The 17,629-nt window shown below is 36.4% G+C and overlaps 1 long non-coding RNA gene and 1 other non-coding gene across 41 annotated transcripts in view; both read right to left on the bottom strand.

The window, feature by feature from the left end:
* Window positions 1-17,629, bottom strand: part of LOC115030329 (uncharacterized) — a 301,725-nt gene that overhangs the window by 62,578 nt on the left and 221,518 nt on the right. For 39 of the 40 annotated variants that reach the window (XR_015047882.1, XR_015047883.1, XR_015047871.1 and 36 more), the window contains one exon: window positions 6,851-6,943. This is a non-coding gene — a long non-coding RNA (uncharacterized LOC115030329). Of the gene's footprint in view, window positions 1-3,026; window positions 3,380-6,850; window positions 6,944-17,629 lie in introns of all 40 variants that reach the window. The other variant, XR_015047876.1, reaches the window with a different exon arrangement.
* Window positions 4,569-4,675, bottom strand: LOC115031702 (U6 spliceosomal RNA). The gene has a single exon (XR_003837362.1). It is a non-coding gene; the product is annotated as a U6 spliceosomal RNA (small nuclear RNA).

The following is a 17,629-nucleotide window of genomic DNA, read 5'->3' as shown; positions in this document are numbered from 1 at the left end:
GGACTGCTATGTCAAAAATTTCCTATAATGTGGATACATTAGAGGATTTCTCCCAAATGTAATATCTTGCCATATCATGAAGCAGTGGCTCAGATAATTATCACTGGAAGAAGTCAGGCATTGACTTATTTCGGAAAAGAGCCAGATATCATTGTTCAGCCTTACAGCGTAAGTCAGGACACTTGGCTGAAACAGCATAGTACAGATTGGTTGCTTGCACAAGTAGGGTTTAATGGAACTATAGACAGCCACTACTCCAAAGACAGGTTGATAAAATTTTTAAATGTACATGATATGATATTTCCTAAGATGACTTCTTTACAGCCTTTAAATAATGCTCTATTGATTTTTACTGATGGCTCCTCTAAAGGGCGAGCTGGATATCTTATTAATAATCAACAGGTTATCGTAGAAACTCCTGGTCTCTCGGCTCAGCTAGCCGAATTAACAGCAGTACTAAAGGTCTTTCAGTCTGTACATGAGGCTTTTAATATCTTTACTGACAGTTTATATGTTGCTCAGTCAGTACCCTTATTGGAAACCTGTGGTACGTTTAACTTCAATACACTGTCAGGATCCTTATTTTCAGAATTGCAAAACATCATTCTTGCCCGGAAAAATCCGTTTTATATTGGCCATATACGGTCTCACTCTGGTCTTCCTGGGCCTCTGGCCAAGGGTAATGATCGCATTGACAGAGCTCTAATAGGAGAAGCTTTAGTTTCCGATCCTGTTGCTCTGTCCCAACGTGATCATGAAAGGTTTCATCTCTCTAGCCATACCCTAAGGCTCCGACATAAGATCACTAAGGAGCAAGCAAGAATGATTGTAAAACAATGTCCTAAATGTATTATATTATCTCCAGTGCCACATCTAGGAGTCAATCCTAGAGGCCTTATGCCTAATCATATTTGGCAAATGGATATAACCCATTATGCAGAATTTGGAAAACTAAAATATATACATGTTTGCATTGATACCTGTTCAGGATATCTCTTTGCTTCTCTGCATACAGGGGAGGCTTCAAAAAACGTAATTGTTCATTGCCTACAAGCCTTTAATGCCATGGGGTTGCCTAAACTTATTAAGACAGATAACGGGCCATCTTATTCTAGTAAAAACTTTATTGCATTCTGTAAAGAATTCGGTATCAAACATAAAACTGGAATTCCTTACAACCCCATGGGACAAGAATAGTTGAACGTGCTCATAGCACCTTAAAGAATTGGCTTTTTAAAACAAAAGAGGGGCAGCTATATCCCCCAAGGTCACCAAAGGCTCATCTTGCCTTCACCTTATTTGTCCTAAACTTTTTGCAAACTGACATTAAAGGTCAGTCTGCAGCGGATCGCCATTGGCATCCAGTTACTTCTAATTCTTATGCATTGGTAAAATGGAAGGACCCCCTGACTAATGAATGGAAGGGTCCGGATCCAGTTCTAATCTGGGGAAGAGGCTCGGTTTGTGTTTTTTCACGAGATGAAGATGGAGCACGGTGGCTGCCAGAGAGATTAATTCGTCAGGTAAACACAGATCCTGTCTCTTCTTGTAAGTATCATTCTAAAGACTAAAATTCCTCTTGTGCTTAAAATTCAGCTGGGAATGGAAGCTCCCAGAAACGCTGTTTTCCTCTGAGCCAAATCCCCTACAGGAGGCCGGAGACTAGCTTTAACTTTACAATTTGCATCTGAATAAGTACCTGGATTTCTCCAAAAAGAAAATTTGCATTGCTACTCTCTCATTGTCTAGATCTCTTTCTTTTTTCAAGTAGGTCAATCTACATTCTCCCGCAAGACCTGCAGGGGTGCCTTCCCCTCCCCCAAGAGCACACAGGTGGCTACTGCTATCTCCCTTCCAAGGACATTCCAGCACGTGGCTTTCAGTCTGAGATAGAACTTAGATTTACCAAGAGAGCTAGGGAAGTAGAAATTTCATATATTTATAGAGATTAGTTCTTATTTTGATAGACGGGCTTAGTCCCTTAGCTGACCTCTGGCTTTTCACCCTTGATGTTACTGCAAGGTTTCCTTAGTTCCTCAGGCTAGGGAATAACAGGGATGAGGAGGAAAGACTTCCAGCTCCTATTTTAGCCACAATTCGTGGTGTTACTAATGACATAATTCTTTTCTAGGCCTTGCTAAATCTGAGGTTGACAAGTCTCCACTAGAGACCGCGCAGGACTCAGACCTGCGCATACTGATTCGTGATCATACGAATACAGTATGGCTACCACTTGGCGCAGGGGATTACTGCGGGGGAAGGTCCAGTTTGACTGTTTCTGAGTTCCCTGTGCAACACACCTGATTTGAAGGAGGTTGGTATCTGATTCCAGCTAAAAACCAAAAATACCTAAGGCTCTGCCTCCCCTCCCCAAAAGATACCAAGAGCCACAGATGTGGGTCCTGACAACACCCACGGGAGGAATCAAGTCAATGTCCACCCAAGCCAAGGTTAAAGGCCCACTCATCTACGGATGAGAAAATCATTTGGTCACCTCAGTTAAGCGTTGCCTATTTAGACTTAATTAATAGGGGGGGAGAGAGTTTGGAGATCGTACTGTTGAAAGGGCAAGCCCTTCACTGCCTCCCACCCAAATAAAAAAGCCAATTGGCCTTGTACTAAGGAGCCGGTCTTGCCCCTTCTCCCTGTTCCCCTGCCTGTCATCCAAAATTGCAGAGGAATATCAACTCAGTGTTATTCTAAATTTGTTCTGTCAAACTTAGCCAGGGTTCCAACGCCCTACTTAAAATGCAACCAGGTAGTTACCTATTCAGCACTAATTAGCGTTGTAAAGTCAGAGCCTACAGCTCAGCACTATTCTGTTAGTGCTTTACTAGGATAATAAAGACAGTCTTAGCCAGATACAGTTTACCATTAGGGAATCCCACGGAAACAGGTTTTTTCTTTAGCCCTAAGAACTCAGGCAGAACTATTTAGCATAGACAATTTTTCTGCCTCAGGCCAGCCTTTTCTTATTTTATTTTTTTGTTAACTATTGGGAGGAGATGTGGTCTCCCTTCCCCCACCTGCTTGAACCTGCTTGCACAAGGGTAGAGTTTCCTGCTCATTCGTTCTGCCGTGCCCACTGCTGGACCCTGTCGGCTTTGCTGCTTGGAGACACACACGTGTTTGTCCTGCTACTGGACCCCGAGTTACTTGGTGGGAAATTGGGTTCCCTCCCCCTTCCTTTATAACTGAATGTTGGAATTAGTAAAAGTGGGCCTTGAACATGGAATCGTCTTGGCCCAATTCTTTCTTCCGCCCCGTCTAGCTTCCTCTCTTTTCAGCTCGAACTGCCATTCTCAGTTGAACCGTTCAAGTTGCGGACTGCGGGCGGGCCACAACACCTCAGTAAATGGTAACTTGTCTATGCTGTTCTCTGTGAAAGACACAGAAATAGTGGAGTAATAGATGTACAGCGAAATCTACCATAATTACTTTGTCAAACATTAACCAGGTCTTATGAAACACTAGTCTATATTAATTCAACTTTGCCTTAATATCCAATATTCTTTAGTTCACTGGTTTTCCAAATAGGTTTCATTGTTCAACAGGAATGACATTCTAACTGTATAGGTCAATATGGCTGCTTTAGGAAATTTAGCTTGTATTAATATATGTATATCTTCACATTTATAAATAAAACACAAATATTACTAGAATATGTTTATAGTAATGATTATTTCATTCACTCTCCACACTATCACTACTCTCATTCTAGTCAAACTAGCTATAATCATATCCGACACATAGTCTTCCATCAACATGTCATTTTTCATCTTTTGGTTCTCTAATGTTTTTCCTTTCTTTCTGTCCTTATATTTTGCTTTATTTATACCTTATCTGCCCCATACTTTCAGTATTTTGTCTTTTACAAAACATGGCAATAAAAATTCCAAAAAAAAAAAAACCACTATATATAGCCTCCAGTTTCAGAAATCAAAGCAATTCACATAGAGAAACAAAGAAAAAGTTGATCAGATCAGAAATAATAAAACTATTAATGGAAGGAAGTAAAAACAAAGGCAGGAGAAGGAAAAATAATAATAATTAGGATTTCTGAAAAGTCATCAGGAATTATATCAACTCTATAGCAAAAAAAAATGGATAATACACATAAATCAGAGTAAATAAATATACATATGGAGTTTTAATGAATTTTTTTAATCATCTTAGCTCCTTTCACTAAACAAAACCCCAATAACATATTAGAAGCCATCATTTGAGTTGCTCTTCTGTCTGTACAAGAAATTTCCAATGCACAGGGTACTTCTATTGTTTGTTGCTGCACCCTAGAAGTGGAAGTGTACCACAATTGCTGAAACAACATATCCAGGCCTTAGTATTCCCTGATCTCAAACAGTCCTGAAAGTTTCCTCCGGGAGGACTAGCTTACATGGTACAAGAATATGCTATGCAAAATTTCAAAAGAAATCCCTCTAAGCTACGACTTATAAACCACAAGAACCATCAGCATCTCACATTAAACTTGAGGGTGCCATAGTGAAATGTATCCCTTGGAAGTAATCAATAGCTTTCTAACTGCTAGAAATACATTTCCAGCATCAGAAAGAAATACATGCTGCATGAACTTGTGTGTCATCCTTGTGCAAGGGCCATGTTAATCTTCTCTGTATCATTCCAATTTTAGTATATGTGCTGCTGACTGGACCACCAACAAAATAATACACATGGAGGGACCTGTGGTCCTGGCTGCATATGTGGCAAAGGATGGCCTTGTTGGACATCTGTGGGAGGAGAAGCCCTTGGGCCTGAGGGTGTTATATGCCTCAACGCAGGGGAATGCTAGGGCGGGAAGACAGGAATAGGTGGGAAGGTGGGGGAGCACCCTTATAGAGGCATGTGTGAGAGGATAGGATAGGGGGGTTCCCAAGGGGAGACCTGGAAAGAGGAAAACATTTGAAATATAAATAAAGAAAATATAAAATTAAAGAGAAAAAGAAAAAGAAAAAAAGAATACATGCCTGGTAGTTGAAACCTAGCTACTTATAGTGTGCTAACACAGTCAAGATTACTAGCAGAGAAACTACTAACTTTTATAATTTTACTAAATCCTAAATCTTTAATAACAATCTAAACATTGTCCAATACCTACAGATAGACAATTTTTTAACCCCCATGAATGGGAGTTCCCTTTGAAACAGAGAGAGACCCTTGCAGAAAATTACAACCTATGAAAATGCTCAAAAGGGTTGTTGAGCTTTGTCCCAGTAGATAGATCTACAAAACACTCCCCAAGAAGAGGCTAAGAGAACATTACAAATATATCAGAATTATTTCATAAACCAAAGGAACAGGACATATTCTGAGAAGTGTTAAATACTAGGAGAATATATTATCTCCATGTACAGATATACATGGTATAACAAGAAATTTAAAAGGACAAAATGCACTTGAAAGCAAATGAAGAGGAGTATATAAAAGTGTTTGAAATGAGGGAAGTGAATGAAGAAATGATTAAGCATTTTATAATCACAAAAAGGATTTAAAAATAACTATCCTAAATATTCAAATAGAATCTAAAGAAATCATGTTTCTAAAATAATCTTGCTAATATGAAGCAAAGGCTGAACTGTGAAGTACTTCCACATTCTTGGTTTGAAGATAGCATGACTAAAATAGCAGACCTTTCATTCAGTATATCAAACAGTTATACCATGTTATAGCCATCCAAGATCATTTGTATTAGATACCAATGAAGAAAAAAAATATGACATGTTCTCAAAACTGAACACATTCATGGGTCATAAAGTTCTTACATAAGTGTAACATTACACAAAAATTGTAAATATTATATATTTATGAAAATATACAGACAACAGACTACAGTACTTAAACCTAAATACAGAATGATTTTTGAGTCTGGAAATTTTTAAAAATAAACAATGACTGTGATTCTATTGAATGTTATATACCCTGAGGATATATGAATGAATTTCTGTTCAGCCCAGTAGCAGGATCAATGACCAAACCACAACTACAAAAAAAAAAAAAAAATTTCAAATAACTTCAGATCAATGAACCAAATTGTTCATTTCCTGTTATAGGATAATAAGTGACATAAAGATATCTGCATTACAAAACACTCACAATAGAGTGTGTATAATTATTCAGGGAAAGTGCAGAGGAGAAGATCACTGCCCTAAGAGCAGGCAGCTCTCCCAGAGCCTCCTTTACCCAAATAATTATTCATTTCAAAGTACTTGAGGAAACTGACCAAGTTCTTTATTTATTGAATGCTATGATCTTTACTTGAAAATCCAAAAGAAAAGAAAGAAAAGAAAAAGAAAATAAATATAAATATCATCGCATGGTAATATGAGATATGTAGCTACAGGAAGACTTACTAGAAACATTGGTGTTCTAATTTTTGTCCTTCATGTCTTGTGAACTAATTTAGAACAAGTCAAGACAGTACTGGCCTTTTAAAATGTTAGGAGTTAATAAAATATTAATATGTTAAAATACAAGAATATCAGTACATTAATTTTGTTGTATACAAAACACAAACTCAGGCAAAGAATTATTATTCCACCAAATATACCATTGACATAGTTTTGTGAGTATGAAGTTTTGTCCATAAGTAATCATTACATGGGTACAGACATGGACACGTAAGTATTTCATTCTCGTCTGTATTGACAAGAGAAGCCACAGTAAAATATCAACAGTATAAAAGACTTTATCAAATGGCTCCAACTTAAATGCATCAACTAATAATAGAATAAAAAATATAAATTGTATAACTAATATCATAAATTCATGTTATTTCGACATATATTTGAATATAAGCTTACCATTTATTGTAAGACGATTACAGCATACTTACACTTAATATTTCCATTCCTCTGCCCCCTCAAACTTCTTCAATGCGGCCCATAAATTGTCCATCCTTTTTCAACTATTCTCTCTTGAACAGTTCCTTAAAGAAAGCCAAACATAAGCACTGAGTTTCAGCAATAACCTTCTGTCCACACTGTCCTTGTATAAATTCCCACCATAAACACTTAGAGTATCACCACTTGATAACTTTTAGAACTCAACCAGACCCACATTAAATAAAAATGATCTCTCTAAGCAGTGCCATGAATACTAGTAAAGGCCTTGTAATTATACTTTTTTTTTTTTTTTTTTTTTTTTTGTGAGGACATGAGTTTTATTACTAGCATACGTTTGGTAGCTCACAAACTTGTATAACTTCAATTCCAAGTGATCTGATGTCCTTTTCTGGCCTTGGTGGGCAGTAGACACACATGTAAAACACACACAGACATAAATTCATGTAAAATACTCATAAACATAAAATTTATTTAAAATAAAATTAATAGTAAAATATGGACTGTGAGGAGTAACAGTTCAATTAGGATCATATTCTAAAAGACATTAAGGTCTAGATAATTGATGCATAAATTTTATCATCATGCACACATATCTGAAATTTATATTTCCAAATTGATACAAATTATTTATAATCATTCACACCTCTCAGAATTATACATTTTCAAAATTCTGAAAGCCATGAAAATTGTAATTTATGAAAGCAATATCTGTAGAATTCTGTTTTTTCTATTTTCCTTTTATACTGTAAATATCAGTAGTTGGTAAGTAAAAAAGATTGAAGAGACTTTAGGCTGAATCCTATCCAATTTGGAATCTACTTTACTTCCTTATTGCCAATAAAATTCTCCACATTCCATGAGAATGATGTTTCTCCTAGAAGTAGATTAATGATATTTTCTGAATGAAGAATAAAGCACCTGGTATGAAAATGTCTGCCAGAAATTATTGTGTGTTAATAAGAAAGTACTCTAAAATGTATGTCTTTTGTGTCACTTGAGAAGTGAATTCTTGTGTTCTTAGTTTATAAATATTTCGGGCTTCTTCTTCTATGTAAACCTTGTGACTTGTTGTGGTTTGAACATGTAATAAGTCTTAAAGGTTTCAAACAAAAAGACATTATGGTCTATTTGAGTCCACAATAAATTGTTCTTTTTTAATTTTTAATATTTTTATTACGTATTCTCCTCAATTACATTTCCAATGATATCCCAAAAGTCCCCCATACCCTCCCCGTCACTTCCCTACCCACCCATTCCCATTTTTTGGCCCTGGCGTTCCCCTGTACTGGGGCATATAAAGTTTGTGTGTCCAATGGGCCTCTCTTTCCAGTGATGGCCGACTAGGCCATCTTTTGATACATATGCAGCTAGAGTCAAGAGCTCCGGGGTACTGGTTAGTTCATAATGTTGTTCCACCATTTCTTATATGTTGGGTTATAATAAAGCTATGGAAATCAAAAAGTAGTAATACAATATAAACAATTGCCTATTGGCAATCATCATATGAACAGGATAATCTTCTGTGATATAAGGTGGATATTTAATTTGTTTCTCAATTTTCCAGGAGTGATTTATGAGATGAAATGGGTGGGGAGTATCCTGAAGTTCTATGCATGCAAAGTAAATGATGCTAAATATTCGCTGCCCTGATATGACAAGTGAGGCATGTGGGCCAGGCCTGCTGTCACTCTTCTTCCAGGGTCTAGGCCACAGGAGCTAATTTTCCAACTGAATAATTGACTATGGTAGAGACATACTATAGTTATGTATATTAATATATTAGCCTTGTTCATGTGGGTACTCTTGAGGTCCATTTTGTATTCACGGTGTCCTGTACTCCTTTAATTGATAACTAGTCCTTCTCTGGGAGACATGCAGTATCTTGTGTTATTATCTGCTTCCACACTCCATACAGAACAGTCTTTAATATTTCCCTTAATAAGAACTTTGGACTCTCTATATAAATACAATTGAAGATTGGACTCCAATACTACTGAATTGGCAATTCACTATGTGATGCAATCCTGGTATATGAGTGGTAATAAAACACATGATAACAGTGAACTCATATGGGTTCTACAAAATGACAGAACATTTATTATTACATAGTGTCTGTAAACAAAATTATAGAGCACTTTCTTAATTAGTGATTGATTTCATTGAACCCAGGCAATTGTGGTCCTAGGTTTTATAAGAGTGTAGGATCAATAATCTATTAGAATAACCCAGCAAGCAATACCTATGTATATCCTTTGCATCAATTTCTATTTCCAGTTTCCTTTTCTGTTTGAGTTTGTGGTCTGACTTCCTTCAGTGATATACTATGATAATGAAGTACAAACTAACACACCCAATCTTTTTACCTAGTAGTTTTTCATGTTGGTGTTTCATAACAGCAACACTACACCTAACTAAGACAGAGATTTGTGCCAAGAGTAAGTTATTGCTGTTACAGAACTGACCATGTTGTTTTGTATAGGATTTTGGAAGGAGATTAAAACCTCGGGAAACTAAAGACATTGCATGTTGACTTTACAGTGAATATGGCATAGGAGTTTTTAAGACAACAGGTGATGGTGTCCTGGCTTGTGATGTTTCAGAGAGAAGCAAAGACTCTACAAAGCCATTTCTGTGATGAATCTTTTGTGTCATATCGGCTTTAACTGATGTATTGTCTATAACCAACATGAGACCAGATCTCTAAAGTAAGATTTTTACTGTGCTAGGCCTATGGATGCTGAAAATCAGCTGTGATTAAGAATAGCACAATACCATTGAGGTAAAGTTTTCTGGAAAGTGTTTCTTAAAAGTCAACACATAGAGTGGTTGGAAAGGTTGCTCAGTGGTTATGAACATAGAATGTTCTTCCAGAGGACATGGGTTCAATGTACAGCACTCACATGGCAGCTCACAAGTGTCTATAACTCCAAGATCTGATACCATTACCCAGTCAAACATACAGGGAAAACACCAATACACGTTTAAAAAAAAGAGTCAACACACAGATGTGTTCTAGGATCTTTTAAGGTGATTCCTCCTGTTAGCAGCCAAAACCAGTACTGTAAATGTCATACAGCTCTGGATTTGAAGGCATGAGAGCTCTAGGGCAAGTGTGAGCTGAAAGAATGGGACTGGAATAGGAGTGAGGTTGGTAGGTTTCCAAACCCCTAAAATCACTTCTTAAAACTACAATCTCATCTTGACAACAGCAAGAATAAGGACTCCCTCCCTAAATTCTTTGCCTGAATGCTGCAGGGCATATAGACCCACAACCCCCACCTCCATGCTTACATGCTTCCATACATTTCTTCTTGATGATAATGGACTAAACCTTTGAACTATTAAGTCAGACACAATGAAATGTTTTCCTTTATTAGATTTGTCATGGCTATGGTGTCACTTTGCAGCAATAGAAACCTCAAGACAATATATAATCCAAATTAACTTTTTCTCTCCAAGTTGCTTTTGGTAATGATATTTCATCCCAGGCATAATAATCATAAACAAGACAATAAGTTGGTAGCATATTTTAATACATGGGAGCAAATAAAAAAGGCAGACTATAAAGAACAAAAAGGCTTACCCATTTTCTCTTGGTAGACATCTAGCAAAGTATAGAATTTGGACTAAGGAGTGGAGTTATGTCAAATTTCTCATGTGTTGTGGGAAGTTATTGAACTAGCCATAGTATATACCCTAATAGAAAACTTTGACATGTATAGTAATATTGAACTGTTTCTAAAACAGATCATGACAATTACAGGAAAATACATCACTTATATCTAATGATGAAAGATAATTATTCAACATTACCACATAAATTACTTACTATATTATATTTCTCAAAACTGTACACAATGTTATAAACATTAATAAATTATGTGACAATCTATGGCCTTAAAATAAAGCAGATATAGTTAGTAAATATGTATGTTTGGTCTTTCATTTAAAACAGGCTATAGGAGACACTCCTTCCCTCCTGCCCATTGTTTCTCTACAATGACACATCTTCTGTGTGGGTCTGATATATGAGTGATGTAGCATTTCTTAAGAAAATTATCACATTTTTTCTAATATAGTTAGATAGATAGATAGATAGATAGATAGATAGATAGATAGATAGATAGATAGAGATAGAGATTGCAGCTTCAAATATGTTTTGTTTCTGAAGAAATCACTAGACAAAACTGATTTTTTAAAATCAAATATACAAGTGAAAACAGGAAGATACTCACAGGATAAGTACTGTTAGATAAATATACCACTCTGAATATACAAATTCAAATTTATATATTAATCTAATTAACTAGGTTTTTTTTTTCGAAGAGATACCATTTCTTAAGGAACACCATAAAGAATCAGATAGAGTATCTTGTGCATTTCTTGAATAAAAATGATTAAATGAAATTTCAAGAATTTACAAAATTAACTCATCCACTATTAGTTACACAATTTACTACCGGACCATATAAATTACTATTTTATGTAATAATGGATGCTTGTGATTTCATGCCATATAAATATGTGAACATAAACTCAATTTGGCCTTTAAAATTTGGTTTCTAATTCAATGTCTTTTCCAATATTATCAATATGGTGAATCTAGTTATCCACAATTAACTAAACTCCATTCTGATGAAATCTGAGGAGAAAAGCATATACAAGTATTAAGTGACACTGCTAAGCCTCTAAGCAGAAATGCAAGGGAACTACCCCTCAGGTACAGGGTGATAGTGGCTCCTATTATCCATGTTATTTAATTCAAACCAATCACCCAATGGAGGTTTTGAGACCTTTTATAGATTCCAATAAATAATTTGTCCCTTTCTACCCCACTTGTCTCCTTCCTAATTTTCCTACCTTGTTGAAAATGTTGAAAGTTTATATCTTGGTACTCACATCATATCATATGTACATATAAGAAGCACAAATTGAAATAATTGGATTTGAAGAAGAGTGAAAATATGTATAGAGAAGGATGTAGAGAGAAAGCAAAGAGGACTATGCTACGATTAAATAAAAATTTCAAAAGAAAAAATTGAAAAGAAATTTTCATATAAAAGTTCTTTCCTTAAGGATATGGCCAGGCCTCTTAACTTGCCTGATTTCAAAACTGGAGTGTCCAGACAAGGAAGTGTAAACAAATATATTTATCACAGAGCAGAAACAATATTTAACAAAAGACTGGTTGTGGATTAGAACATAGAATCTGTGATACTCTTGAAGCCAGCTTTACAGTTTTATACTGCCTGATGATTATTGGCTAGAAGTCAGCACATGACCTGTCACAAAACCACAAGCTCTCGCCAATTGATTACTGCAAGCAAATGAAAAATAAATTTTCCTCTAGTGGAGCTTAATCACATATGCAAATTAACTTTAAAGGTCCAAAACTCAGAAGTAGATTGCACACAAAAAAGTACTCAAAGGCATTTTGGAGTTTCTTTTTCTCATAATGCTCCCTCAGTGTTGGTTTGTTTTGTTTCTGTTGTTGTTGGTGGTGGTGGTGGTAGTGGTGGTGGTGGTGGTAGTGTTTTCTTGTTTATTTACATGTCCTTTTTTGTGGGCATGCCTATAATGGATAATGGTTTATGGTATTATGTTTTGGTGTCACTTATTTTTGTGTGAACATGTGTGCCTCTGCATAATTTCATTTGGCTATTTTACTTCTTTTTTTTTTCTTTCTTTTGTCTTACTGTGATTTGTTTTATTTTAATGACTGCTCAGTAGTAGTAGTAGTAGTAAATTCATGTCTATATTCTCATTAGAGAGACAAGGAAAAAGTGTAGATTAGATTTGGGTGGGTGGGATTTGGTATGAGACTGAAGGAAAGACCATCCAGATACTGCCCCACGTAGGGAGCCATCCCATATAGAGTCACCAAACCCAGACCCTATTGTAGATGCTGGGAAGAGCTTGCTTACAGAAGCCTGATATGGCAGTCTCCTGAGAGGCTCTGCCAGAGCCTTACGAATACAGAGGTGGATGCTCACAGCCAACCATTGGATTGAATGCAGGGTCCCTGATGGAGGAGTTGGAAAAGGGACTGAAGGAGCTGAGAGGCATTGCAGCCCCTTGGGGGGAGCAATGGTGTCAACTGGCCAGATCTCTCATAGCTCCCAGGAACTGGAACACCAGTCAAAAAGTACACATGAAGGGACCCATGGCTTGGGCCACATATGTGGCAGAAAATGGCCTTATTGGACATCAGTGGGAGGAGCAGCCCTTGGACCGGATGGCGTTTGATGGCCCAGTATAGGGGGACTAGGGCTGGAAGACAGACAGAACTGGATTGGTGGGTGAGGGAGCACCGTCATGGAGACAGGGGGAAGGGAAATGGGAAAGGAGGTTCCCAAGGGGAGACCTGGAAAGGGGAAAATAATTGAAATGTAAATAACAAAATATCCATTTTTTAAAAAAAATAAAAAAACAAAATAAAACAAAAGAATAAAGTCCTAAGTAAGATTTAAAAAAAAGAGAAAGCACAGTCATTATATATTTTATGAAATAAAATCTACCTTCAGTAAAAGAATACCACCTATTAAAAAAGTGAATGTTTCAGCTCTCTCTGACTTTTCTCTCAGAGTTTTAGGTTGCCAGATAAGAGATATATGTAGATATCAGTTCTCATAATAGGTCTATGAAGGGAGTCTGAGAAGCAGTAGCTCCCCTGTCTCTGTTATATACTGAAGGCTGGGATGCTTATGGAACAGTAGCTATACTGTCTGTGTTATATACTGAAAGCTGAGATGTTTATGAAACAGCAGCTCTCCTGTCTCTGTTATATACTGAAGGCTGGGATGCTTATGGAACAGTAGCTATACTGTCTCTGTTATATACTGAAGACTGGGGTGCTTATGGAACAGTAGCTCTCCTGTATGTTATATACTGAAAGCTGAGATGTTTATGGAACAGCAGCTCTCCTGTCTCTGTTATATACTGAAGGCTGGGATGCTTATGGCAGATTAAAGCCAAAATTCAAGGATAAATCATGTATATATATATATAATTTATACTTCTCTCATACAGTGTATTATAAATGCAATCTCCCCTTCCTCCCTGCTCCCTGTCTCCTCTGGAACATACGTTCCTCCTTTTCTCTTCAGAAAATTGATACTAACTAAACATAGCATAACAAGATGCAATAACACGAGAAAACAAAACAAAACAAAAAAACCCTTTAAATCATGGCTGAATGAGGCTACCTAGTAGGAGAAAGCAAGTCCCAAGAGCAGGCAGAAAGAGTCAGAGACATCCTCACTCTGACCATGGGCAATCCCACAAAACCCCCAAGCTGAAAAAGCAGACATTTGCAAAGACCTAGGCTCCATGACTACTGCTTCAGTCTCTGTTAGTCCCTGTGAGCAATATATTTTTAAAAAGAGCAATGGATTAGGAAGAAGAAACACATTTCCTAAAGAGGAAATAGAAGCAAATAATTAAGCAGGAGTGTGGAGTCTTTTAGCAAGTACCTGTCTATGCTGGCTTTCCATTGGCTCTGTTTCCTGGCACATTTTAATATGGGTCCTCCTTCACTGCTAAGTAGGTTGTAGTCAGGTCCTGGCTAGAGCCTGGAACCAGCTGACAGCTGGACTCCAGCCAGGAGACTGACTGGCAAAACCCCTCTCTTCAGGGACTTATATTAGCACCATTTGTCTATGATTGGCTGAGTGTGTGCATTCAAAATAAGAATGGTCTTAGAACCAATCAAGTGAGAGATCTCAAAACTAGCTATGTAAATCAATAGCCTTCTGTAACCAGGGAGATTTCTATACAAGCTTGTATGTATCGCCCCTCCTCCCTGTGTGCTGCAGCAGGCATGGACAGTGAAATGAGAAATAATAAATAAATGTAATTTTACATGGTTCCACTTGACAAAAGGCAAAAACAGCCAGTGGTGTGTGGGTGCTGAGCATGTATCTGGTTCCTTGTACAAGATGCCCTTGTACAAGGAAGTGTCTTTGTCTGTCGGGACCCTTCTGATTATGATTTTGAGCTGCCAGACGCAGCTGCTGCTTGACACTTTCTACCCAGCTGCGCCACTGTTTATAAGCGCAATGATTATAAGAATGAGCCATCACACTAGATTAGAACTTTATGTCTATTAGAATGATTAGACTACCGAAAAAGCTGATTAGTTTTAAAAAAAGAAATGAGGTGTTCTATCCCTGGTAAACTAATATATCTAATGAACATGGAATGGCTTAAAATATAGTCATTGTAAAGAAATAATTTAACAGGTAGTATGTAAATTTATTTTAAGACAGGTCCATAAATATTCTCTGCTTCTGCGTGCCTCTCTCTCTCTCTCTCTCTCTCTCTCTCTCTCTCTCTCTCTCTCTCTCTCTCTCTCTCTCTCTCTCTCTCTCTCTCTCTCTCTCTCTGCTTATTTGTGAACTCATACATTTCTGGTGTGAGGAGTGAACACATTGTGCATCCAGGTAACATACAAAAGGCAAATCTACATTTTTCCCCACTAGCAGCTTCATTTCTTAAGACATATTTTATTCAATATAAATATTATGTGCTTTTAATACCTACCCTCCATTCTATAATCTAAAATCCTACACTACCTCTATTATTACTACTCTATATACTTATATAAATCTTATATACTTATATAAACCTCTCTATTCTCTTTGTGTATGTGTGCATGTGTTTGTGCATGGCTGTATTTTCATTTCTCTCTGTCTCTCTGTGTCTCTCTTCTCTTTCTGTGTGTGTGTGTGTGTGTGTGTGTGTGTGTGTGTGTCTGTGTGTGTTTCTGTGTGTTTCTGTGTGACTACTTTCTTATTTTTATTATTATAATTTAATTGTATTTCTTCTTTCCCTTTCTTTTTTCAAATTTTCTATAACCCACATCACAATATCTTTCACATTTATGCCCCCCTTTTACTAATTTTTGTTGGATATATACATGCATTAACCTCAATGTAAATTCTCAAAGGTGACCTTCTTTTAAAACACAAATAATTTGTGTAGTCTTCGCTGAGAATGGTCACATCTTCCTTTTCCAGCTTTCCTTAGTTGCATATTGTTCTATAAGTATGGTGGAGTCCTTGTGAACATTTTCCCATAAATTTTAGCTCAATTTTGGATGTTCAGGTTACTGAAATTTAATTAATGGAGCTTCTAATATTCATAGAAACATTATTATAACAAAATTCGCTGATCACCTGGCTCTTACATTTATTTTTGCTACTTTACTTTATTGTACCATGAACATTAAAGTAGAAAAGAGAGTCCCCTATGTCTCTCATTTTTATATTTCATCTACTCCTTACCACCATGCTATGTTGAAGTGAACACTAAAGATAAGAACGGTACAAAACCTATAGGTAAACTTCAATATTTTATCAACTCCTCTCAAATGGCATTATTTCACAAATCCTAGTGCTAATCATGGTAATAGAGGATTATTTATTCAAAATTACACATGAATTGTTCATGATAGAGTGTAATGTGAATGATAATCAGTAGTCTTATTATGTGATCAAGGAAATGGATTATGCCAAACACTATAAACCTAGTCAACTATCCACAGACAGTGAGATTACCAGTCTTGGAAAACAACCTACAGCGGCCAACTTACTGAACCAGAATACTTTATAATCACATTCTAAATATATATCTTTATATCCACAGATTAATGCAACACTCACCATCAGCAAAACATTTTGCAGCACAAGGAGACCATTACAATATGCCCCTGGTCAAAATGCACCTGACTTTGGTATGCCTAATAACAACAGTTAAATTTAAAAACATCATCAGCATTCAAGCATCAGAGTATTATGGAAGAGATGGAAAAATACTATAAATCCAATGGAATTCTTGAACGCAGAATATCATTAGATATACATAATTATGTTTGTAATTATAAAATGCCTAACAATATGCCTAGAATTTGAAATCAAATGGGACATATATGAGAGTTGCTGTGGATGAAAGATGGAGTGGTATAAGTAATCATTCGATCATATAGACATGTATGGGTACATGAAAAATACTTTAAAACTTCCTAAAATGTATACACTTCAGAATGTAATTTAATGGATTCCCCTTACAAAAGGGGATAGTTCAACTAAATATTTAAGCCACCAAGTAAAATGTGTAGTATTGGAAATGGGTTATTTTTGATTCATTCATTAATGGAGTCATACAGACTCTACAGCTATCACAGGTTACAGCCAAGGATATCTTCTACTTTATAGAACTTAATTGTTAGGCCTATTACTGGAAATGCAGCTTATCTATGACATCATACACAGAGAAATTGAGCTGGTGAAAAATTAGAAGCTTTACTATTTCTGACTAGAAATCCTGGTATTGGGAGATACTCTACACATAACTGGTGGAAAGAAGAAATCATCAATGCTACCCAGTTACAAATGATGCAAGCTACATTAGTGATATACTTGTACAATACACTGGTGAACATTTTGAACAAAAGCCATTGGAGTAATCATTCAGTTTTATGAATTTATGATGTCACCCACAAAGCAGAACCAATAGAGAACATTGTTATTGTGAGAAAAAAACCAACTGAGACTAGATGGGACAGGGCTTGTCGAAAACCTGTTAATATTATTTTACTGAAGGAATCTAGTATTGAATTTCCTCCCATAGATAAACACGTTCTTCAATAATCATTATCAAAGCGTCTACTTGTAGTAGATAGGAAATAACATAACGACTTACAGCTGTACAATAGGCTAAGAATGACAAACTTTGGAGCACTTGCTCCTTAATGATATGTCTTAAGCAAA

The sequence above is a fragment of the Mus caroli genome, unplaced genomic scaffold (assembly GCF_978045245.1).
Source record: "Mus caroli unplaced genomic scaffold, Mus_caroli_1 scaffold_8, whole genome shotgun sequence".
Lineage (NCBI taxonomy): Eukaryota > Metazoa > Chordata > Mammalia > Rodentia > Muridae > Mus > Mus caroli.
This window is presented reverse-complemented; position numbering and strand designations above follow the sequence as displayed.